Raw genomic sequence first — 24,475 nt, forward strand, 5'->3', positions numbered from 1 at the left:
ATGGCACCGCACACATCACTGGCCGGGGCGCGTGTCGAAGCGAGGAGGAGCGGCGACGGACGGGGCGGGCCTTGCCCCCGTCCCCGATAAAGCAAGGGGACACCTAAGCCACGCATTAAATTCGTCTTGTCCTGTAATACGAGCGATGAGCTCAGGGCACTGTACGCCTTTCCACCTCCTGTGTGCCACTGTGGCAGCCCCTTCTGACTATAAAAGGAGGCCCATGGCATACTGGAGAAGGATTCGGCTCCTTCGAACCACGCACTGACCACAGCTAGTTCGAGAGCTCAAGAACTCTCTGAAATACACCCACGAAAGCAGGACTAGGGTTTTATGCATCCTCGCGCCCGAACCTGGGTAAACGATCCTTGTGCTGTCTACTAGCCCTGCTCTTCTTGCAACCCCGTGCCCCGGCAACCGTAGTAAGGATTCTTGTGATCCCATAGGTGTCGTTCGACACCGACATCTTTGGCGCGCCAGGTAGGGGGCGCAATTGTGAGAATCTGGCAAGTGGTTAGCCTAGCAGCTTCGTCTCCATGGCTCTGAAGAAGAAGACGGCCACGGCGATCGGCTCGTTGGGAGCCGAACGGCCCGTGCCAGTGCAGACGAGCAGTGGACCGGTCGCGGACAGGACCCAGGCCGCGGTCCGCGAGCACCAGCATCGCCCAGGCAGTCAGAGCCTGGCGAGCGGCGTCGTTCGCGCACCAGACGACCGGCCGCACGCCGCCAGATCCAAAGACGGAGCCGGGCCCCCCGCAGGCGGCGCGGTGCCCTCCAGGGGTGTCGTTGTGCCACCTCCGGGCGGCGCAGCGACCTCCAAGACGCTCACACCGTCTACCACCGCGCGCTCTTCCCATGGTGTGCACGCCGAGTAGCGTCACCACGTTGGTGACCCTGGGCACCGCCGTGGGAAGAGCCCTGTGCGTCACCCGCAAGATGAAGGGGTCCAGCACGCTCGCTGAAGCGCTGGCGGAAATGGCACGCAGCTGCTGGGTCGTAACGGAGCTCCTTCTAACGAAGTTAGAAGTCGAAGCGCGCCACGATCCACGCAGCTGTCGCCGCCGCCCACGCTAGCGGAAGCTTTGGCGCGCGCACAGCTGCTCCTCAACTTCCCTCCTGTTGTGGAGAAGCTCGACGAGTGGAGGGCCACCATCCGGAGCCTCGTTGCCGTCGCAAACAAAGACGATCCGCGACCGGCGGGGCCCTCTGGTCGGCGCTCCACCGAGCCACCACATGCTGGCGCTGGGAGGACCGGGGGAGCTGCGGCCACGGTGCACTCTCCTCCTCCTCGCCAGCTGCCGCGGGCGTCGGCCCATCGCGACGACGCTTGTGATAACATCTCCATAGCGTCGTCCGACCCGCGAACCCTCTGCGACCAGTGCCAGGTCCTTCGGGAGCGAGCTCACGAAGACGCTCAAGCCACCGTCGAGCGCCGGCGCGAAACGCACCGCCAGTCGGACAAGCGGGCGGGACCCGCTATGGACCACCCGGCACCGGGGGGCCCCGGCGGCCTACCTTACGAGGTGGGCTGCCCGGCATTTACCCGTGAGCTGCGGCAGTTCCGTTGGCCGTCCCACCGCACGTTCAAGCCCGATGTCGGCGAGAAGTACACTGGCAAGACCCATCCGTCCGAGTTCCTCTGCATCTACACCATCGCGATGCAGGCTGCTGGGGCTCGCAACGACAAGGTGCTTGCCAACTATTTCCCGCTGGCGCTCAAGCCCAATGTGATGTCTTGGTTGATGCACTTGCCGGTGGATTCCATTTCTTCTTGGTCAGATCTATGCCATGAGTTCATTGGCGCCTTCACAGGAGGCCACCAAGCTCATGGCCAGGCCAGTGATCTACATATCATTCCCCAGAAGGAAGGGGAGACCCTGCGCAAGTACATCCAGAGATTCAGCCGGGTGCAGTACAACATCCCCGACTTTCATCCCGCCGCTGTGATTAGCGCGTTCCACCAGAACGTGCGCAATCGCAAGATGCGCGAGGAGCTGGCGATGACCAAGGTTAAGGATGTGGCCGAGCTCTACATTCTGGCCGATAGGTGCGCCCGGGCTGAAGAGGGAAGGAAGTACCCCGGCGAAGACGCCGGCACGGAAACCGACTCTATCGATGAGCCGCCACCCCGACGAAGAAGAGCCGGCGTCGCAACAGGAAACGCAAAGGCAAGGCCGTGCTTGCCGTTGAGGGATCTGACGATACTAGTGCCGGCAAGAAGGTCAAGGCAGACGCCCCCGGCAAGGAGATTGTCGGGTGCGCCGCCTGCCGGGCCTTGGCGGCTACCGACAAGCCAGGAAGCTCCGGCAAGCAATACTGCAAGATCCACCGCACCAAGGGCCACGACATCCAGAATTGCCGACAAGTCGACATCCAGAGGTGGGACAAGGAGAAGGACCAGGACGGTGCTGAGGGATCCGGCAAGAAGCATGGTGGCCAAGGAGGCTGCCCCGGCAAGGACAACCAGCAAGAGAGGCCCCCCTGGGGCCGCGACAAGAAACAAGAAGACGATGATCACGACGAGGAGGACGAGTCTGGTGAGCAAGGGTTCCAGAAGGCTACGAAGGCCATGTGCGTCGATGGCGGCGCCTCGCTGCATACCTCTCACCGCCAGCTCAAGCAGTGGGCACGTGAGATTACAGCAGTAGAGCCGTCGTTCGACGCTTAGAAGCCGCTAAAGTGGTCCAACACGCCCCTCATCTTTGACGCCGAGGACCACCCTGACCGCACTACCGCGGTCGGGTGTTTGCCATTGTTGGTCTCACCAACGATACGCAACCTCAGGGTGAACAAGATGTTGGTTGACGGCGGGGCCGGCCTGAACCTGATCTCGCCTGTCGTGATCAAAAGGTTGCAAATCCCTGATGGAGACCTCGAGGAAACGGGCACGTTTCAAGGGGTCAATCCGGGGAGGAGCTAGCCGAAGGGAAAGGTCACACTGCCCATGACATTTGGAGGAGAGTTGAACTACAGGACGGAGAGGATCGTCTTCGACGTGGCCGAGATCCCCTTGCCCTACAACGGGATCCTCGGCCGCCCGGCACTAGCCAAGTTCATGGCGGCGTCACACTACGCCTACAACATGCTAAAGATGCCCGGGCTGTTGACCCTCATCTCCGTCCCCTCCGACAAGAAGGACGCGCTGATCTGTGCCAACCAACTCTACCGGGAAGCAGTAGCAGCAGCTGCCGTCGAGGCACCTGCTCCTGCCGCTGAAGGCGCGGGAGGGAAGAAGGAGCCCAACAAGACCTCTCGCACCCACTCCGGCAAGCGCACCTCCTCGGAGTGTTGTACTACCGTTGAGGACGTGCCAGAGAGCTCTACCGACAAGAGCAAGAGATCCAGAGCCGAGCCGCCGCAGACCAAGAAGGTGCCCGTCGGGGAGGATGGCACGGGAGGGGCCTTCACCATAGGCTCCACCCCCGACAGCAAATAGGAAGGCGCGCTCGTCACCTTCCCATGGGCAAATGTCGACGTGTTTGCATGGCAAGCGTCCGACATCCCCGGTGTTCCCAGGGAGGTGATTGAGCACCACCTAGCTGTCTGCCCCCACGCGCGGCCCGTCAAGCAGAAGGTCAGAAAGCAGGCTCTAGAAAGGCAGGAGTTCATCACAGAGGAGATCAGGAAGTTGGAAGCGGCAGGTTTGGTGAGAGGAGTGCTCCACCCGACGTGGTTGGCCAATCCGGTAGTGGTGCGCAAGGCGAATGGGAAGTGGAGGTTGTGTATTGATTACATGGATATCAATAAGGCTTGTCCTAAGGACCCCTTCCCATTGCTGCGCATTGACCAGATTATCGACTCCATAGCCGGGTGTGATCTGTTATCATTCCTTGACGCCTACTCAGGCTACCACCAGATCTTCATGACAAGAGAGGATGAAGAGAAGACAACATTCATCACCCCATGTGGTACGTATTGCTTTTTACGGATGCCTTACGGGTTGAAGAGTGCTGGCTCAACGTTCGCAAGAGCGGTCCAAATTGGTTTTGAACCTCAGCTCCATAGAAATATGGAGGCATACATGGATGACATAGTGGTCAAAACCAAGGACGGGCCAACTCTTGTGCAAGATCTGGAAGAGACATTTGCCAACCTGCGCAAGATCAACCTCAAGCTGAACCCTGAGAAGTGTGTCTTTGGCGTTCCATCCAGCAAGCTTCTCGGGTTCTTTGTGTCACAGCACGGGATCGAGGCGAACCCAGACACGATCAAGGCTATTGAGCAGATTGAGGCGCCCAAGCGGATCAAGGATGTGCGTCGGCTCACCAGCTGCATTGCCGCCATGAGCCGATTCATCTCCAAGTCCGCCGAGCGCGCCCTTCCTTTCTTCAAAATCTTGAAGAAGGCGGGCCCAATGGAGTGGACCCCAGAAGCCGAGACAACTTTGCAAGATCTGAAGAAATACCTTTCCTCCACGCCAATATTGGTTGCGCCTAAACCACAAGAGCCGTTGCTGCTATAACTGGCGGCGACGAATCAAGTGGTCAGCGCCGCACTGGTGCCACAGAGGGAGGTCGACGAGGAGGCAGTGACGGCAGCAGAACCAGCGGATGGCAAGCCAAAGATTCCCCCGGCAGGGCCAGGTGCCAGCAAGGCGCGGTCCCCGGCAGAGCCTGATGCCACTAAGGCAGTGCCCGCGCAGTCGAGTGAGGGGTGCAGAGGAAGAAGATGGTGTAGCACCCGGTTTACTTTGTTAGCTCCCTCTTGCAGGGAGCTAGATCGAGGTACTCCGGTGTGCAGAAATTGCTCTTCGGCCTCCTTATGGCCTCGAGGAAGGTGCATCATTACTTCCAAGCCCACGAGATCACTATCGTCACCCGCCTCCCATTGCAACGGATACTGCACAACCCGGATGCGACTGGAAGGATTGTGGAATGGGCCTTGGAGTTGTCAAGCTTTGGTTTAAGGTTTGAAAGTACCTCGACAATTCAGAGTAGAGTCTTGGCGGAGTTCATTGCAGAATGGACCTCGACGCCTGACGAAGAAATCCAGGAGACCACTCTCCCCGCAAGGAAGCAGACCGCGACTGGATCATGTACTTTGATGGGGCTTTCTCGCTGCAAGGCGCCAGTGCCGGTGTGCTACTCGTCGCGCCCACCGAAGAGCACCTCAAGTACATGATCCAGATGCACTTCCCTAGGGAGATGTCCACCAACAACACTGCTGAGTACGAGGGATTGCTTGCCGGTCTCAGGATCGCGGCAGACCTCGGGGTTAAGAAGCTCATCGTCAGGGGTGACTCGCAGCCCATTGATGGAAGCTTATGTAGATGAGGTGAGGAAGCTGGAGGAACACTTTGACGGTATCCAAGCGGAGCACATCCCCCGAGTGGAGAACGACATCGCCGATTACCTGTCAAAGCGTGCTGCATTCAAACTACCTGTGGAACCAGGTACCTTTTTGCTCCGGCTAACTCAACCATCCGTCGAGCCATCAACGGGGCAGAACAAGCGGAGGAAGTCAGGTCCCGGCAAGTACTTTCCTACCGAGCCCCCTGGGGCCGCCGGCAAGGGTGCTGCCATGGACACCGAACCTGCCCAAGAGCAACTTGCTCCGGTAGGGCACCAAGCCCTGGCCGTAGAGACAGCCGCTCCCATGGCGGAAGAAATACCTTTGGTCCTTGCCGTCGAGCCCCAGGCTCCGGCATGGGCGCAACATACCGTCCATTTCCTCCAAACAGGGGAGCTTCCTGAGGAGCAGGAAGAAGCAGAAAAAGTAGCCCGTCGGTCCGCCCTGTACCAGTTCGTCGATGACGTCCTGTACAGGAGAAGGCCAAACGGTGTGAAATTGAAATGCATCCCCCAGGAGGAAGGACTGGAGCTGTTGGAGGAGATACACAGTGGCATATGTGGCTCCCACATAGGGTCGAGGGCCCTTGCCGGGAAGGCGTTCCGGCAAGGTTTCTTCTGGCCCACAGCCCTCCAGGATGCAACGGCACTAGTAACCAAGTGTGAAGCGTGTCAGTTCCATTCAAAGAAGCTTCATCAACCAGCTCAAGCCCTTCAAACAATCCCTCTCTCCTGGCCATTCTTGGTCTGGGGGCTCGATATACTGGGCCCTTTCCCCCGCGCTGTCGGTGGCTTTGAGTACTTGTACGTTGCGATTGACAAGTTCACAAAGTGGCCGGGGGTGGAAGCAGTGAGAAAGGTGACTGCTCAGTCAGCTGTCAAGTTTTTCAAGGAACTGGTCTGCCGTTTTGGTGTGCCAAACAGAGTTATCACCGACAACGGCACGCAGTTCACGAGCCACACCTTCATGCAATGCATTCAAGACCTCGGCAGCAAGGTTTGTTTTGCTTCCGTGGCACACCCACGGAGCAACGGCCAAGCGGAAAGGGCAAATGCTGAAGTGTTGCGAGGCCTAAGGACAAAGACTTTTGACAAGCTGCGCAAAAGCGGAAGGCGCTGGATTGATGAATTGCCGGCGGTTCTTTGGTCGATCAAGACGACGCCAAATCGAGCCACCAGCCAGACACCTTTTGCCCTGGTCTACGGGGCAGAAGTAGTTCTCCCCACGGAACTCATACACGGGTCACCTCGAGTGCTCGCTTATGATGAGCTTGAGCAAGAGCAGTTGCGCCAAGATGACGCGACACTCCTTGAGGAAGATCGTCTTCGGGCGGCTGTGAGAGCAGCACGCTACCAGCAAGCCTTGCGTCGCTACCATAGCCGCAAGGTTCATGCCCGAAGCTTTGAGGAAGGCGACCTTGTTCTTCGGCGCGTTCAGTCGGCCAAGAATACGAACAAGTTGACGCCGAAGTGGGAAGGCCCTTATCGGGTAATACGAGTCACCAGGCCCGGCGCAGTCCGCCTGGAGACCGAAGATGCCGTCCCGGTGAGCAACTCCTGGAACATCGAGCATCTTCGCAAGTTTTACCCATAAGGCGCGGCTTGCCGGGCCTCCCGGCAAGGCATGTGACCCTTTGTACAAAGCCAGGCGCAGACCCTGAGCATAAATAAATGAAGCGCTGGTGCCCTAAGTTATAGCATGCATGCTAGGTCGAGTCTCTTCCTTGGTTAGGGTTGATAGTGCTTAGCGGCAACTAACCCCTAGCCTAGAGGTCGAGTGCGCGTCTATCTGTTCCTTTTCTGTCCTCCTTTGGTTCGTAGGGCACATGAGCACTTCTGCTGAGCTACCTGGAAAGAAGGAAACGGACCGGCGCCCCGACCCCGGCAAACCAGATTTGCCGGGTGCTGCAAGCACAAGAATCCAACCGCGGCAAGATGAGATTGCCGGGGGCTGCAGATCCAGATAAGTCTTTTATCCTCTATCATAAATTTCGGAACCGGACTGGGGTATGTGAAACCTCGTTTTTATCTCTAGGTTGTCATGCTCCCCTTTTTCCTATTCCTAAGGATTATTTCCTGGGTCCGGATTTGGTTGTAGCCGCGGCGGCAAGGAGGTAGAATGAGGAGCCTAAAGCCCACCTCATCCTTGCCTCCGCCAAGAGCACGCGAACGGTCGAGTGGAGTGGGGGGGACGGCAAGGCCTGTTACCGGGCGAAAAACATTTATCTTAAACAATAACAAGGATTCGCTCCTTCTCGCGGGATTTACCCACGAACGAAAAACCCGGCAAGCATCCCTTTTTCATTAAAAACATCCCATATAGGTAGAGTTCGTGCGAGATGAAAAACATGAGCAAGGGGATTACAAGTTTTAAATTTAACAAAGGCCCGCAGACTTACAAACTAAAAAAGAGATAAGATGCCCGTAATCCCTTTCTTGTCCCTCTCCTCAGGAGGCAGGTCAAGGAGGCGAAATGGCAAAAGGGGCGCCTAGGCGAGCTACGAGCAGCAGAAAGCACCAAGAGAACACCTCGGTGGCCACCCACGGGTGGGCCGGTGATGACGGTGCCGGGAAAGGAGCTGGAAGACGAGGCGGCAGGACTGGCAATACGCGATGAAGGCGTCGGTGCCCGCGTACTCCGAGTTGACGGCCTTGTCGCCCGCCCTCTTCCTCTTCCACAGCCTCCCGACGCCAACCGGCCAAGGAGACGGCCCTGAGTAGTTCAAGGAGCTGGCCTCGCCCCCGGCAAACCTCTGCCGGAGGAGCGGCCAGGTGCAGATGCTGCTGCTGCCGCACCCTCCCAGGCACGGGGCGTCCGACGCCTAGTCGGACTCGTCCCCGCCATCTGCCCCGCTGTCCTCCTCATCACTTTCGCTCGAGGAAGAGCTTCCATCGTCAGAATCTCCATCGGAGGAGCTCTCCACGCAGCACTTCAGGCGAGTCCCGAACTCTCCGAAGACCTTGACGGAGAGCAGGCCGTCCTCCATTAATTTGAAGAAGAGGACGAGCCCCGCCGTCAGGCTGTGGATGCGAGCGAACGTCTTCCACCCACGACGGAGGTACATGACCCGTGGAGCCGGGAAGTCGACGTCGACCCGCGTGCCTTCGTTCCCACAACCCCCCATGTGCAACCTGAGGGATTGGGGCCGGTCACGCTCCATCTCCCGAGCAAACGGGGCGGGAAGACGGAGACGGCGACGCGGAGGCCGGCGCAGCCTGATGAAGAACTCGCGGGGCTGGTCTCCGACATGGCTTTCCATCGGGAAGGGCACCATTGGCAGGGGCGAGGCCGGCGCGCCGCCTCGTCCTCCTCTTCCCCGAGCACTACGACCTCTGCCCCGGCCTTGCCCCTCCCCCTTCCCCTCGCGGCCGGTTCCACCACCACGGGCTCAGGAGGAGGAGGGACGCTTTGTCGAGCGGCGACCCTCGCCGCCACCGTCGAGGGACCGGGATTCCCCTTCTCCATGGCAGGTGAGAGGAAGAAGCAGAAGAAGGAGGACATAGATGACAGAAGAATGCAGGACACCATCCTCCCTTTCCCGTCTTTATAAAGGGGCGGGGTCGGGGCTCGGCCGCCCCGCTCGGCCAGTCCAGCCACCGGAGGCGCAGGGAATCAGGACCGACCCGCTGCCCCAACCAGCGACGGCCCGGTTTCCCGCCTCCACCGCTTGCCACCCCAGGCGCATGAAGGACGCGTGGCGGACGTGCAAAACCGAGGGGACGGGTGAGGCGACATCTCCCCACCCCATGATCGTGGGGAGTGGACGCCTTGAAGACCGCGGCCCGGCCCCATTTAGTAAATGAGCTGCGCCTCCACGCCTCCCTCTTTTTACGGGAAGGCGCGAGCCGCCTCTTTACTGCGATGTGACGCATGCGTGCGGAAACCACCCCACGCATGCCGCCCACGTCACGCACACCCCTCCACGGCGCACCTCGCGCATGCGTCGTGGGAAGAAAAGCGCGCGAAGAGTTTTACCGCGGTAAAAACCGCCCCGCCTGCCCGCGCACCGTTTTGGGCCTGACCCAACAACGTGTCGCGCTTATGTGTGGCCCAGGCCCCGGGGCTCCTGTCGGTGTACAAAAAGAGGGGTGCGTTTTTGTACCCCAATACCTGTGCATGGGCAGTCGGAGCTGCGCCCGCGGTCACACCAAGCAGAGCAGGGGAGGTGAGCCAAGGTAAGACCGAAGCCCAAGATAATCTGAGCAACGCCAAGGCCAAGACCACAAAGAGCAGAGGGACGAAGCAGGTTCCCCCGGCAAGACCCTTGCCGGGGCAACCTCAGCGGCCCCGACAAGATCCTTGCCGCGACAGCTCGCCCCACACCAACAGAGCGAGCCACCCTTGAGCCCACGATCCCCAACACCATCATCCACGTGGGGCCAGGGCTTGGGAGGCACCTCCGTGGTGGCATGCAGATCTTTGTGAAGACATATTCAAGATCAGATGAGGATTAGAAGACGACGATCCCCGGCAAGATCCTTGCCGAGGAAGGCTACCAGACCCCCGGCAAGGCCCTTGCCGGGGACGACAGCGCGCCACGGCAAGACCCTTGCCGGGCCACCCGACAAGGCCCTCACCAAGGACGCCGGCAGGACCACCGCCAGGCCCGCGCCAACCAAGCTTCCACCGCCGTTCCCATGCAGCTCCGAGCCCAGCCAGCTGGGCGGGCACCTGCGTGGCAACATGCAGCTCCCAGGCCAACTCATCAAGCGCCTGCCTGGCGGCATGCAGATCTTCGTGAAGGCTCCACCACCGCGCCACCTCAGCTACCTGCCTGCCTACATGGCACCGCACGCATCACTGGCCGGGGCGCGTGTCGAAGCGAGGAGGAGCGGCGACGGACGGGACGTGCCTCGCCCCCATCCCCGATAAAGCAAGGGGACACCTAAGCCACACATTAAATGCGTCTTGTCCTGTAATACGAGCGATAATCTCAGGGCACTGTACGCCTTTCCACCTCCTGTGTGCCACTGTGGCAGCCCCTTCTGACTATAAAAGGAGGCCCATGGCATACTGGAGAAGGATTCGGCTCCTTCGAACCACGCACTGACCACAGCTAGTTCGAGAGCTCAAGAACTCTCTGAAATACACCCACCAAAGCAGGACTAGGGTTTTACGCATCCTCGCGGCCCGAACTTGGGTAAACGATCCTTGTGCTGTCTACTAGCCCTGCTCTTCTTGCAACCGTAGTAGGGATTCTTGTGATCCCATAGGTGTCGTTCCACACCGACATGATCTTAGACAAACGAGCCAAATCCACCTCCTTCAAACCGGCAGAAGAAATAGTCAAATTTCAGGTCCACCCAACGTACCCCAAGAAGACACCATCCATTGGAGCACAACTAGACCCAACATTCGACACCGCATTATCGGATTTCCTTCGCGAAAACTGGGATATATTCGCCTGGTACCCTTCTGATATGCCTGGAATCCCACGGAAGCTGGCCGAGCATAGTCTCAATATATTAAAGGGATATCAACCAGTCAAACAAGCACTACGGCGCTTTTCCGAACCCAAACAGCAAGCCATGGGGGAGGAGTTAGCCAAGCTAATTGAGGCCGGATTCATTAGAGAAATAAAACATCCGGACCGGCTGGCAAACTTGGTGATGGTACCAAAGAAGGACAAATCCTGGCGCCTGTGCGTCGATTTCAAAGACCTCAATAAGGCTTGCCCTAAGGATCCCTTCCCCCTCCCACGCATTGATCAAATCATTGATGCTACCGCAGGACACGACTCACAGTGTTTCCTTGATGCATATTCCGGATACCATCAAATCAAAATGAAGGAGTCCGATCAAGCTGCAGCAGTATTCATTACCCCATATGGGACATTTTGCTTCAACACCATGCCCGTCGGGCTTAAGAACGCCGGCGCCACATACCAATGCATGATTCAAACATGCCTGGAGAAACAGACCGGCAAGACAGTTGAAGCTTATGTCGACAACGTCGTCATCAAAACCAGGCGCGTCGAAACACTAATAGAAGATTTACGTCTCACATTCGACAACCTCCGCGTGGATGACATTAAGCTCAATCCGAAAAAGTGCGTTTTTGGTGTTCCCGCGGGAAAACTGCTGGGCTTCATCGTTTCCAACAGAGGAATTGAAGCAAATCCAACCAAAATCCGAGCTCTGTCATAGTTCGCTATGCCCATAGACCTTAAACAAGACCAAAAGCACGCGGGTTGCGTGGCAGCTCTAAGCCACTTTATCTCCAGATTGGGAGAAAAGGCACTGCCACTCTATCGCCTTCTACGGCGAACCGATCACTTTGAGTGGACGGATGCGACAACAGCCGGACTGGAGGAAATAAAAACCCTTCTTGAGAGCAACCCAATCCTGGCCGCGCCAAACGTCGGTGAACCGATGTTATTATACATATCGGCAACACATCAGGTGGTGAGTGCCGCTCGTCGTTGAACGAGAACAGGACGGACACAAATCCCGCTTCAGAAGCCAGTATAGTACGTATCCACTGTCCTTACAGCATGCAAATTCCGGTACCCCCATTATCAAAATATAGCCTACGCGGTCTTCATGGCATCCCGAAAGCTCCGTCACTACTTCCAGGAGTGCTCGATTACGGTGGCTTCCAAAGTTCCACTCAATGACATTATAAACAACCGCGATGCCACAGGCCGGATTGCCAAGTGGGCCATTGAGCTCCTTCCATTCGATATTACATACAAACCACGTCGAGCTATTAAATCCCAAGTACTGGCCGACTTCGTCGCCGAATGGACAGAGGCCAAACTCCCTAAAGAGTATGGCACATATTCCAATTGGGTTATGTATTTCGATGGCTCCAAAATGCTGGCAGGGCCAGGAGTGGGCGTCGTTTAGCCGTCCCCTACTGGAGACGTCGTTCAGTACGTACTCCAAATACTATATACAGACTCCAACAATGCAGCCAAATATGAGGCCTTGTTGCATGCTCTTCGGATGGCTGTCTCCAAGGGCATACAACGCCTAGAAGTGCGTGGAGAGTCAAACCTGGAAATATCTCAAATAAATGGATATTTCGATGCCAAATACCCAAAGATGGCGGCTTATCGTAATGCCGTCCTAAAAATGTCGGCTCGGTTCGAGGGGCTCGAGTTCCATCATGTGGCCCGTGAAAGTAATCAAGTGGCGGACGTTCTTGCTCGTATTGGCGCCAAGCGCAACCCCGTCCCACCTAATATATTTCTGGAAAGGCTTTTCAAGCCATCCATGGTGTGGCAGAGGGAAAGCGGCAACACTAGTCCGGATCCGAGCACAAGCCCAGAGGCCGAACACACAGATATCATCGGCGGCTCCACCACCGAAATAACACCGTCGACCCATCTCATTATGGCAGTCATTGCCCCATGGACCGAACCTTTCTTGGCCTACCTTAATAGGAAGGAACTTCCTGAGGATCAGAATGAGGCCCGCCGCATCGTTCGGCGTTCGAAGGCCTACAAGGTTCACGACAGAGAGCTCTATAAGAAAAGCGTTACCAGAGTCCTTCAAAGGTGTATCTCCGAGGAGGAGGGGCGGCAGCTCCTGGCTGAAATTCATGCCGGTCTTGGCGGGCACCACGCCGCAGCTCGAGCCCTTGTTAGCAAGGCCTTCCCTACAGGATTCTATTGGCCGACGGCCCGAGCAGATGCACAGGACCTTGTCCAACATTGCGTCGGATGCCAACTCTTCGCCAACCAAAGCCACATGCCCCCACCGCCCTACAAACAATCCCCATAAATTGGCCTTTTGCGGTTTGGGGATTGGATATGGTTGGACCCCTTAAAGGAGGAAGCCATAAGAAAAATATCTGCTGGTCATGGTGGATAAATTCACCAAGTGGATAGAGGCTAAACCAGTTAAAACGGCCGAATCCAGGCCGGTGATAGAATTCATATCCGGCGTTGTACACCGTTATGGTGTTCCGCACAGTATCATCACCGATACCGACTCCAACTTCACAGTAGACGAAGTGAAAACCTGGTGCGCCAATCTGGGCATCAAGCTCGATTACGCCTTTGTTTATCACCCACAAACAAACGGTCAAGTCGAAAGAGCCAATGGTCTCATTATGAACGGCATTAAGCCTAGACTAGTGCGGTCTTTGAAGGAATCAGACAAGCACTGGGTTGAGGAGCTCGACTCCGTACTCTGGGGGCCGCGGACCACGCCCAATCGCACTACCGGATACACACCGTTTTTCATGGTGTACGGCGCAGAGGCAGTATTACCATGCGACATTATTCATGACTCACCTCGAGTGCGCATGTACGAAGAGAGAGAGGCCGAGCTCGATCGGCAGGACAGCTTAGATGCCCTGGAGGAGGAGAGCGACGTCGTAAAAGCCCGTTTTGCATTTTATCAACAGCAGGCTCGCAGGTATCAAAGCAGAGAAGTGCGGGCCAAAGCTTACAACATCGGCGAACTCGTTGTACGCCTACCGGAGAAGAAAAAGGACAAACTCAAGCCCAAGTGGGAGGGTCCCTTCATCATTGACAAAGTTCTCACCGGAGGGGCGTACCACTTGCGTGATGCGTCAGACAATCGACTAGAGCCGAATCCCTGGAACGCGTCCAGACTCTGAAGATTCTATGCCTAGCGTCGAACTCTTTGTTCGTCTCCTTCCTCTTATTGTTTTCATCATTTTTTCTCTCTTTTCATTTTTTCTCTTTAGCCTTAAAGGCTTCAATGCGGTTAGACCGTGCACCCCCGACGCATACATCTTCAAGTATGTACGTCTATCATACCTGGGGGCTTCTTGGACAGAAGCTTGCTATTTCTATTTTCCGAGCATAAAGCTCATCACATATGCGTTTTCTCCCATATGTACCTTTTCTTTGCCATTATATGCATCGATATGACTTAAGTTTTGGCCAAGCTGGGTTGCCTGGCTCCTGTGCTTATGCCCTACGTTCCCGTTAGTTCGGCTAGGGCATAAAGGGAGCACCTCTGTGATTGTTACTGCCGGGTCATCCGGATGTGTACCTCAGATTGGGTGAAGCCGAAAGCTAGAGTTCTTAAGGGAATATTCGGTCGGTGAACTAAAGATGTTTTTGCACTCGCTCCATTATGAACCCCCAGAAGTTATACACACTGTGATTTTTTCATCACAGTCCGGACATGCACATCGATGCATGCACACCCAGGGAAAGGAACCCTTAATGGAACTATTCTCTCTGGAAGAGGTTTCTTACAATTTCAATGTAATATAACATAACTAGCCGAATACAACTTGTCTATTCAAGCACCTATGACCCCTACGCCTGGTTTCCACGCACACCCCAGTTTATTTTGCCGCTCAGGTATTCAGAAACACTCCACACCTTCGGGTCGAGAGATCGAAGCGAAAAGGTCGGCCATGACAATCGTTTTACAATCCAGCTAGAAGGAAAATACATAGTCACTTAGGACTTAAAAATTTACCTCCTCTATACCGTCCAACATGCGGTCTAATTTACAATCCTGTTGGGAGTATCTCGCAGCCACCTCTACCTGGCCATATACTAAACTAACGGGAATTTCTTCCCCATTTGACCCTAGCGGTCCGACCCGGGCCATGTGATTCGGATCCAGCTTGGTATATCGTGTTTTTACCATGGCCCAGGCCTCTCGCGTACCCTCTCGGCAGGCCGATATCTTCCAAAGTCGGATACACCGCCGCGCTCCCTTGAACAGCTCTACAAGCTTCTCCATACTCCCTGGAGGGGAGTCGGATGGCCATAAGGCCTTGGCTACACTCCGCATTGCCTGCCGAGCTTGCTCGTGCAACTGCGATAGCCTTTGTAGAAGATCACTTGATGATCCGGACACCTCCTCTTCGGGGCGGCCCGCCAATATACTTGCAATCACAGCTATATCAGCTACTTTTACTTCCAAACTGTTATAAGGTAAATACGGCCACATACTGAATACGCTGCCTCACAGTTTTTTCTTCTCCTTCGCGGAGTCGGCTAGCTGGGCTCGTACATCTTTCAGTTCTTCGCCCAGTTTGGTGTTTGAATCTTGGAGTTTGTTTTTCTCCTCTCTGACTAGTAAGGACGCACTCGCCCGCGGCACACTGTCTCTTCGCCTCATTTGCGCTCGTCTGCGCGGCCTTCAGTTCCTCTTCCAGTTGGTCCGATGACCCTGTTATGAGACAATCAGCAGTTTTAATATAGCTGGCGTATCATTTTTTGTTTCTCGATGGAGGGAAATATTACCAGAGGACGCCTTCTTGAACTTTTCCAGTTCGGTGGTAGCAGCAGTTAGCTGTGTCCGGCACTGCTCCAGCTCTTGGGCTAGCAAGTCGTTCTTCTCCGTAAGAACCTGGTTACATAACGATCCTTAAAACATTTGTCCCAACTGCTTCAAGTCTCGGGGGCTACTGGCTCATGGTTATCAAATTCGGGCAACGTAAACTTACCTGCACATCTTTCAAATGTTGGTCGGTGGCTCTGTTAAGCCCATCTCGAGCAGCTCGGATGTATGCATCAGCCGAGCTGAAGGCACCAAACGCCTCTTTTGAGAAGCGGGGATTTCGTAAAACGGCCTTCCGGTGCCGGTGATCCATGGCGCTCGCCACCTCCGAATTGGTGACGAACATATTTTCCGAACCCTTGGCAGAAGGACAGTCCGGCGCCACTCCCATATCGGGCCCCTTCTCCGGCACGACTGGTCGGGTCCCCGGACATGGTCTGTCGAACCCTTTTTCTGATACAAAATGAACATATGAGTCACGGTCGGACGCGACTGCTACAAAGAGCATAGTTGCAAACCCATACCTCTTCAAGGAAGGCCTGGCAGTGTCTCTGTTTGCCTTCCTCTTCGAAGGCCTGCCCGGCGTGGGAGCCCTTCTCTCCGGAGACGCCCCTGTGGCGGCCCGACGCACCGAACGCCTCCCCTTCTAAGCACAGGATGCCGCGGTGAGCAAGAAAGAATGCGGAAACCCTCTCAGACAAAGTGTCTCCTAATTACTTACATGAGAAGCAGGGAGAAGACCGGGATAGTCGGCAACGATGGCCACCTCTGTGCCGTCATAGCTCGTTTGGTAAAATGTCCCATTCTCCAGCACCACAAATATATCCAAATCCTCTTCGAATCCGGGGTCAAGGTCCCGATTGTGGCCCTCGGGCTGTGGGGCGGGGGTGTGAAGCCCCTCGGAAGTCTTTCGCCAGTGCTGCTATAAATGGATGGGTTAATATTTCAGTGAAGAAAGCTCCGGGAGGGGAATGAGTGGAGCAAAAAAAAGTTGGGGGCTCACCCAGCTAGGAGGATTGTACATGGAATATCCTTCTCTGTGCGTGATGCGCAAGAACTCCTCTTCCTCACCCTTGAATAGTTCGGCTAATATTTTGGCTAGGGCGGAAGGGGTGTCTGGACCTTTCATGCCGCAGCGGGAGGCGTCATCTTCCCCATTGTAATTGCACATGGGAAGTCCTCTGTATTAGAGTGGCTGAACTCCCCGTACTATGGAGGTCGCCATCACTTCGACTATCGTATACCCGGACTGGGCAAGCGTCCTAATCTTGCCCAGGAGTTGGCGAACTTCAGTACTATCTTCCTCTTCGTGGCTCCGAGGGCGCCAGCTGTGGCGCTTCTTTAGAGGAACACTCGCAAACTCGGGGAGACCTTTCTAGACTGGATCTGGAAGTACGAGGTCATCTATGTAGAACCACTCAGAGGTCCACTCTTTGGAAGCTTTCTTCGGTGTGCCGGATAGGTATCCGGTGTCAGCAATACGCCATATTTCGGCCCCGCCCACTTCAAAAATTGATCCCTCGTGGTTGCACGGGACAAGGCAAAACAACTTTCTCCACAGATCAAAATGGGCCTCACAACCCAAGAATAGTTCGCATAAAGCGACATAACCTGCAATGTGCAGAATGGAGGCTGGGGTAAAATTGTGCAGCTGGAGGTCATAATACTCCAGAAGCCCTCGAAGGAATGGGTGAATTGGAAATCCCACGCCCCTCAGCAGATAGGGGACAAAGCACACTCGTTCCCTCGAGGATGGATTGGGAAAATCTCCGCCTGGGTGTTGCCGTTGAAGGAAGCCAACCCTGCTCGAACAGGGACCAGATCTGTAGGAGGAAGGAACCCCTGCGTTTGCAGCTTCTCCAGCTGGGCATGGGATACGGAACACCTCTCCCACTCGCCTTTCTCTGGGCCGGAATGGGAGGAGGAGCGGGGGATGCTTGCCATGTTGGGATGGTCTTTCATAGCAATCTCTGAGAATTTTCTCCGCGTGGTGCCAAATGGGTCTGAGATTCAATCCCTTTCAATAGACGCTCTTCCTTGCATGGCCGGGGTGTTATTTGCAAAAATACCCTGACCGTCCGTAATTGCCCGACACATGGAAGCTGAGGTCATAGATGCACAGAAGCCGAGGGGTGCGGCATTGAATTATAAGCCGAATACACTACTTGGAAGTCGTCAGAGGAGGAACCCGCCTTGCAATGCCAAAGACAATCTGCGCGCTGAACACCTCGTCATTGAAGCCTGGTTCGGGGGCTACTGAGGGAGTCCTGGACAAAGGGGTCCTCAGGCGTCTGGCCTGTTAGCCATGGGCTGGACTGATGGGTTGTGAAGATACGAAGACCGAAGACTGCACCCGTGTCCGGATAGGACTCTCCTTGGCATGGAAGGCAAGCTTGGCAACCGGATTTGTAGATTCCTTTCTTTGTAACCGACCTTGTGTAACCCTAGATCCTCCCGGTGCCTATATAAACCGGAGGACTTAGTCCGGAAAGAGAGATACTCATTACCATAGTCATATAGGCTAGGTTTAGCCATTACGATCTCGTGGTAGATCAACTCTTGTAATACTCATATCCATCAAGATCAATCAAGCAGGAAGTAGGGTATTACCTCCATAGAGAGGGCCCGAACCTGGGTAAACATCGTGTCCCCTGTCTCCTGTTACCATCGACCTTAGAGGCACAGTTCGGGACCCCCTACCCGAGATTCGCCGGTTTTGACACCGACAGTGGGGTCGCGACGTCCGGTAGGGTCGGGGGCGTTGGTAGCCCTCGATCCAGTTCCACGCGGGGGGGGGGGGGGATGAGCGAGGGGATCGTGGGGGGAGTGGGGCGTGGGCTCTAGGGTTTCGGGGTAGTGGGGAATATAGGCATGGGTGGGATGGTTGGGCCGGCTGGCTGGGCCAAGGCCTAGTTGGGCCGGGGTTTCCTCCTTTTATTTAAGTTTGTTTTTATTCATTCTTTTCTTTTCTGTTTTCTTTTAGTTTCTCTTTTATTTTAGTTCTATAAATTATAAATGTAGTCCCTAATTTAGTCTAAATAAATATACTACTGCCACCTAAGTTTGGGCAACTAAATAAAATAGTTTAACATTTTATTAATTTTAAAAGGCATTTAATTAGTTGTTTTGCTATGGTTTTATTTAATTTTAGGACATTCAAACACTTCTAAAGATGTTGGTTTCTCCACCATTATTACTTATGCATTATTTGTCACCTCCAGAACATTTTAGTTTTAATATTTGAATTTTTTTACCGTTTGACTTCATTTTAAATTTGAATTTCGAATGGGTTTCGAATCAGCGCGAGTTTATCAACAGTAACCGAGGTGACGTGGCATCATTAGCAGAGGTTCACTATAGCTTAATTATCGGGGCGTCACAATTCTCCTCCACTACAAGAAATCTCGTTCCGAGATTTTAAGAGATGGAGTAAGGGGGAAAGATCTGGTTACGAAATTCTAACGAATCTTCTCGGTCTTGGTTGCTCTTCTCGAAGAGGTCAATCCATTACGTTGATGTCTTCATTTCTCTACTTCAGGTCATCATGATGAAGTCGGCATCCTTTCTTCAGGAACTCCATCGTACTTCTGCGGGGATATCATGCTCTGGTTGCCCTGATAAACTCGCGCTGATAACCATGACAACCAGAGGACAACCAGAGCATGATAACCATGACAGGATATAAAGTAGAAAACCCTTTAGGTGAGGGGGAAAAATTTCATGACATTACCCATACAATGGTGTTTGGTTAGTTGATAAAGAAATTTTAGCATTGTGCTTCAAATTTTCTTATTGAAAATCGGAGTACCACAGACATGCTTCGAGATAGCATCAACATGGTCATCAGGTAAAGATTAGACTTTGGTTACATAAAGGATCCATTGGAAACAACTTGTAGAATAAGTCATACAATTTCAGCAAGGAAAGATGAGGATGTGGCCGACGGGCTTAGCAACAGTTCATCCGAGATTTCCATAAAGGATGGATTTCCAAAATTATGTGAACATGGAGATAACATTTGTCAGATCAAATGACATAATGATGTATGCTCAGGGAAAGCATACACAATTAAGCATTGGTTGAAAGGTGCACCCGAAATATGGGCTTAGCTAGTATGATCAATGTTAGAATGGTGATTCAATAACCAATAGTCTACAAATGAACTGTCGACCATTAACTCCAAAGCAATAGGGTTGCTAGAAGTACAGAATCCAAGGAGCACCAATCACTTGTTGGTATCCCAGTTAGATTCAACACGGGGACCAAGATGTGAACGGAGATGGCGAGAAGTATTACTACACCAAGAATTCTTAAGGGGTGGAGCAATTCTCACAACACCCTTGATATAAAAGATGGTAATACTCCAAGGTAGAACATAAAAGCTGGATAGAAAGGAGCTCCATAACATGATCAAGTTTGTGTCGGAGGAAAAGCAATAATGTGGTCGATGATAACACCGATCATCGACGGGCAAGGGTGGTATTTCTCATCAAGAATTCAATAGATATCTTGGAAGATCTCAAAATGTTGATGATGATCGTGACACATTTGTCGAGAGATTTCAAGAAGATATAATCGATCGGCGATGACATCAAGTCAAAGGAATGGTGAAGCGAAAGGTTATTGGAACCAAGGGTACGACACAAACTCCAAACCAAGCTTGTCGTTCAAGGCGAAGTGATATGATGAGGAAGATCGATGCAAGCTTAGCTCATCATCAAAAATTGTGCTCCAGGAAGGACCAGGTGGCACAGTTTAAAATTTAGCACGATAATGATATATCCGACCAGGCTAGGGATGACTTGAAGGATTATTAAACTCGTAAGCAACGAAAATTACTTAGATTTATTGAATCGGAGTGTGAACTCAATTCACTATTCTGTGTTCTTGGTTGACGACAACCCAGAACCCAGGAAAATTGGAATCGGTGAGAAATAATAGTTGATGAAGAACCCATAAGAAGTTATGCAGTTCCATGATATTCTCGAGATACCAGAGTGTAATACTCGACGGTAGATCAAAGTAAAGGTTGGACTGGAGTATTGATCCGCCTAAGAAAAATGCTTAAACTTGCCCGAGAATGGGATCAAAGAAGAACAATATGGTCGGAACCATAGCTGCAAGGGATCCAATTTAGTGACACCGAAAGAATTATCCAAATGATTAAATATTTTGCAAGAAGCTTCCATGATAAGTTCCACATCGGGTCCATGGGCATGAACACAAAGTTCAAGGTCGACTCCCACTTCTTTAATGCATAACCTTTCATTCACTTTGTCTTCGAAGGAGTTGAAGTGTTGAAATTTTATCTGGCGAAACACCAAGTATGACTCATGAAAACTTTCAGGTTCACACGGTTTAGAGAAGGCATAGGTTCAACCCATAGGGGCATCTTAGAAACATATACCACAAGTTTCCAGAGTAAGTATTACCAGCTCAAAAGCTGAGCATGGTTGACCAATCAGAGAATAGGATTTACCAATGACATTACACATTAGAAAAACAACTACTCAAGGTTTAGTATACGAAGGACACTGTCGGATGATAATTCAACAAAGGATCTGACGGTCCATAACAGAGCTGATGTGAGCATCGGCACACAATCAGAGGAAGAAAACAATGCAAAGACATTGGATTATAGAAGCAAATGACTAATTCAAAGCTCAAAAGCAAAGGTACTATGATTTCCAATTCAAAGGATCAGAAGCAAGCGCTCTGATTAAGGATGGTTAAGTTGAGTAGGCTTAAGGGTGCAATCGATGGAAATTTGATTGGTCGAGATCTAGCTCATGTTTAAAATGACGTCTGAGCCGGAACGATGAATTCTAGGATCCGATTGAGGATTGGAACCATTCGCAACATATTGAATCAACAGACTCAAAATGATGATGACAAGGGATGCTAATGAATATTGCTAGACATATGGAAGTAACCATAATGCAGGCAGGCAAGACTTTCCAGAGAAATATGTTGCAGAGGATTCTCGGAATATCAGATCTTATTTCAAAGTATCATATGAAACATATGAACAATTGGGGATGAGCAGATACTCGGTAAGTGCGAGGAATTATCCGTACATGTATTCTTGCGGAAAAGAGCTGCAAGGCAGTAGGCACAATGGATTCTCGAAATATTGCAAAGTATTACAGGGTATCTTGTAATAATAAGAGCAATTGGAAATGAAGGTATGGACGACAAAGTGTATATAGCTATCCATAGGGATCATCGGTGGTAGGGAATTGCAAAAGCGATGGCAAGTATGGGGAGAACATCAGAGAGTATCGTCAGAATCTTCTGGTGAAGCAGTCGATCATCTGGAATGAAGGGGCTCTACGACAGGAATTGGGTACGAGAGCCTAGAGTTAGAATTAGTAAAATCATTTAACCCGAATAGAAGAGAGATCAGAGTCCCAGAGTGTAGACGAGGTATAAAAGATCCTAATACCACCCAATGGCGACGTGGGCCCGTAAGCCGCACAACCATGTTAGTAAAAGTTTTGCAATGTCTAGACTCGACTTCGGCCAAGGAGTTTGGAAGGGGGGTTCCTACAGGAAGTTGGCTCTGATACTAACTTGTGACGCCCCCAATTCAATCATACACGCAAATGTATACGATCAAGATCAGAGACTCACGGGAAGATATCACAATACAACTCTAGACACAATTTCAAATAAAACAAGAATAATATTACAAGCCAGGGGCCTCGAGGGCTCGAATACATAAGCTTGATACAACAAGTCAGCGGAAGCAACAATATCTGAGTACAAACATAAGTTAACAAGTTTGCCTTAAGAAGGCTAGCACATAAGTAGCAAGGATCGAAAAGGCAAGGCCTCCTGCCTGGGATCTCCTAGCTACTCCTCGAAGTTGAACTCCACGTAGAAACATCCTCGGGATCCTCTGGCTCCTGGACTCCATCATACAATCGCAATAACCGGAAAAAGGGGAAAACGAAGTTGCAAAGGAGCCGTGAGTACTCATCCAAAGTACTCGCAAGCAAGGATCTACACTACATATGCATCGGTATCAATGAAATGGGTAGTGTATGTGTACTGAACTGCAGAATGCCAAAATAATAGGGGGAAAGCTAGCCCTAGCGAAGGCTACGCTTCTGACAGCCTCCATCTTGAAGCATATAGAAGAGAGTAGCTGGTAAGTTAACCAAGTATCAACGTATAGCATAATCCTACCCGACGATCCTCTCCTCGTCACCCTGTGACAGAGTGATCACTGGGTTGTCTCTGGAAATTATATGGGTGTGTTTTATTAAGTATTCGGTTCTAGTTGTCGTGAGGTCATAATACAACTCTGGGTCGTCCTGTTACAATGGACACGTCTATTCGAATAGATCAATCTTCCCAGCAGGGGTGCACCACATTACCCAACACACTCGATCACTCTGGTCAGACACACTTTCCTGGGTCATGCCCGGTCTCAGAAGATCAACACGTCGCAACCCTACCTAGGCCTAACAGAGAGGTCAGCATGTCGGTCTAAATCCTAAGTGCGCAGGGGTCTTGGGCCCATCGCCCTTTACACTCCTGCATGTTGCGAGGGCGGTCGATGAGCAGTCCTAGCAACCTCCATTACAAAGGAAGTTGCGTTACGCGGTCCAACCCAGCGCACGCCACTCAGTCACTGACGTCTAGGAGGCTTCGGCGGATACTACAATGTCGAGTGCCCATAACTGTTCCCGCGTGGTGGTTAGTGCGTATATGCCAGTGGGCAACTCAGATGAAATACCCAATCTCGTTAAGCGTGTTATTTGAAGTAACCGCGGACGCTGACCAGGACTAGCCCCACTTGTTTCCTAGGTGGTCACAACTTGCCCTGTCGCCCTGCCACAAAGTAACACTCGGGGGCCATCGGGAACCCAGGCCCACCACTACCTGGATGGAACCACATGTCCTTTGAGCCCCCACATCGAAATCACTTGCGGGTAGTCTACGAGCCGACCCAACTTTAGTCACATCATGTAACCTGTATAGTATGTATGTATGTATGTATATACCCGTGATCACCTCCCGAAGCGACCACGGCCCGATAGTATAGCATAGCAGACGAACAAGAATGTAGGGCCACTGATGGAACACTAGCATCCTATACTAAGCATTTACGATAGCAGGTAAAGGTATCAACAATTGTAGCAACAATGACAGGCTATGCAGCAGAATAGGTTCATCCTAAAGTATTCCCAGTGTTGGACGTTTTCGGACAAACGAACCGGAGGGGGATTTTTGCATGTTCGCTATGTTAGGGACGTGTGGCAGATGAACAGACTGTGTATTCGGGTTCGTCTCGTCGCTCTCAGCAACTTTCATGCACAGAGTATTTTCATCCGAGATATGGTTCATTTTATTTTATTTTTCAAAGTTTTAATTCATTTTTAGAATTAATAGAAATAAATTAATTAAAAATATAATTATGATGTCAGCATGATGTCAGCGTGATTTCATCACGATGTGTGCAGGGCCATAGGTTGACTATGTCAACCCTGGCAAGTGGGACCCGCTCGTCATTGTCTCAGATTTAATTAAACAAGGCTAATTAGTTTAATTATTTGATTAAGTTAACTAAATTTAATTAGTTTAGTTAAACATGATTAATTAACTTAATTAATTCACTAATTAATTATAATTATTAATCATTTTTGTTCTGGCTAGGCCCCTAATCAGTGGCCCAGTGGGGGCCTTAACGGGTGCAGGCGTGCAGGCGACTAGCTCCGGGCGCTGGCGTCACCCCTGCTGAGGCTAAGCCCGGCCGGGGGGCAAGGCGAGGCCGTGGCCAGAGTGGGCTGAGCGGTCGCGGCCAGCGTGAGCGACGATCGGCGGCGACAAGGGAGAGCGGGGTCAGCAGCTTCAGCAGGGCAGCAGCGACACAACGGCGGGCAGGGGCACCGCGACTGTGCGCGGGCGCGGCGCGTGGGCGGCGGAGCGCGAGAGCAGAGCGCAGGGGTGCCGAA

This window comes from Triticum aestivum, chromosome 5D (assembly GCF_018294505.1).
Source record: "Triticum aestivum cultivar Chinese Spring chromosome 5D, IWGSC CS RefSeq v2.1, whole genome shotgun sequence".
Lineage (NCBI taxonomy): Eukaryota > Viridiplantae > Streptophyta > Magnoliopsida > Poales > Poaceae > Triticum > Triticum aestivum.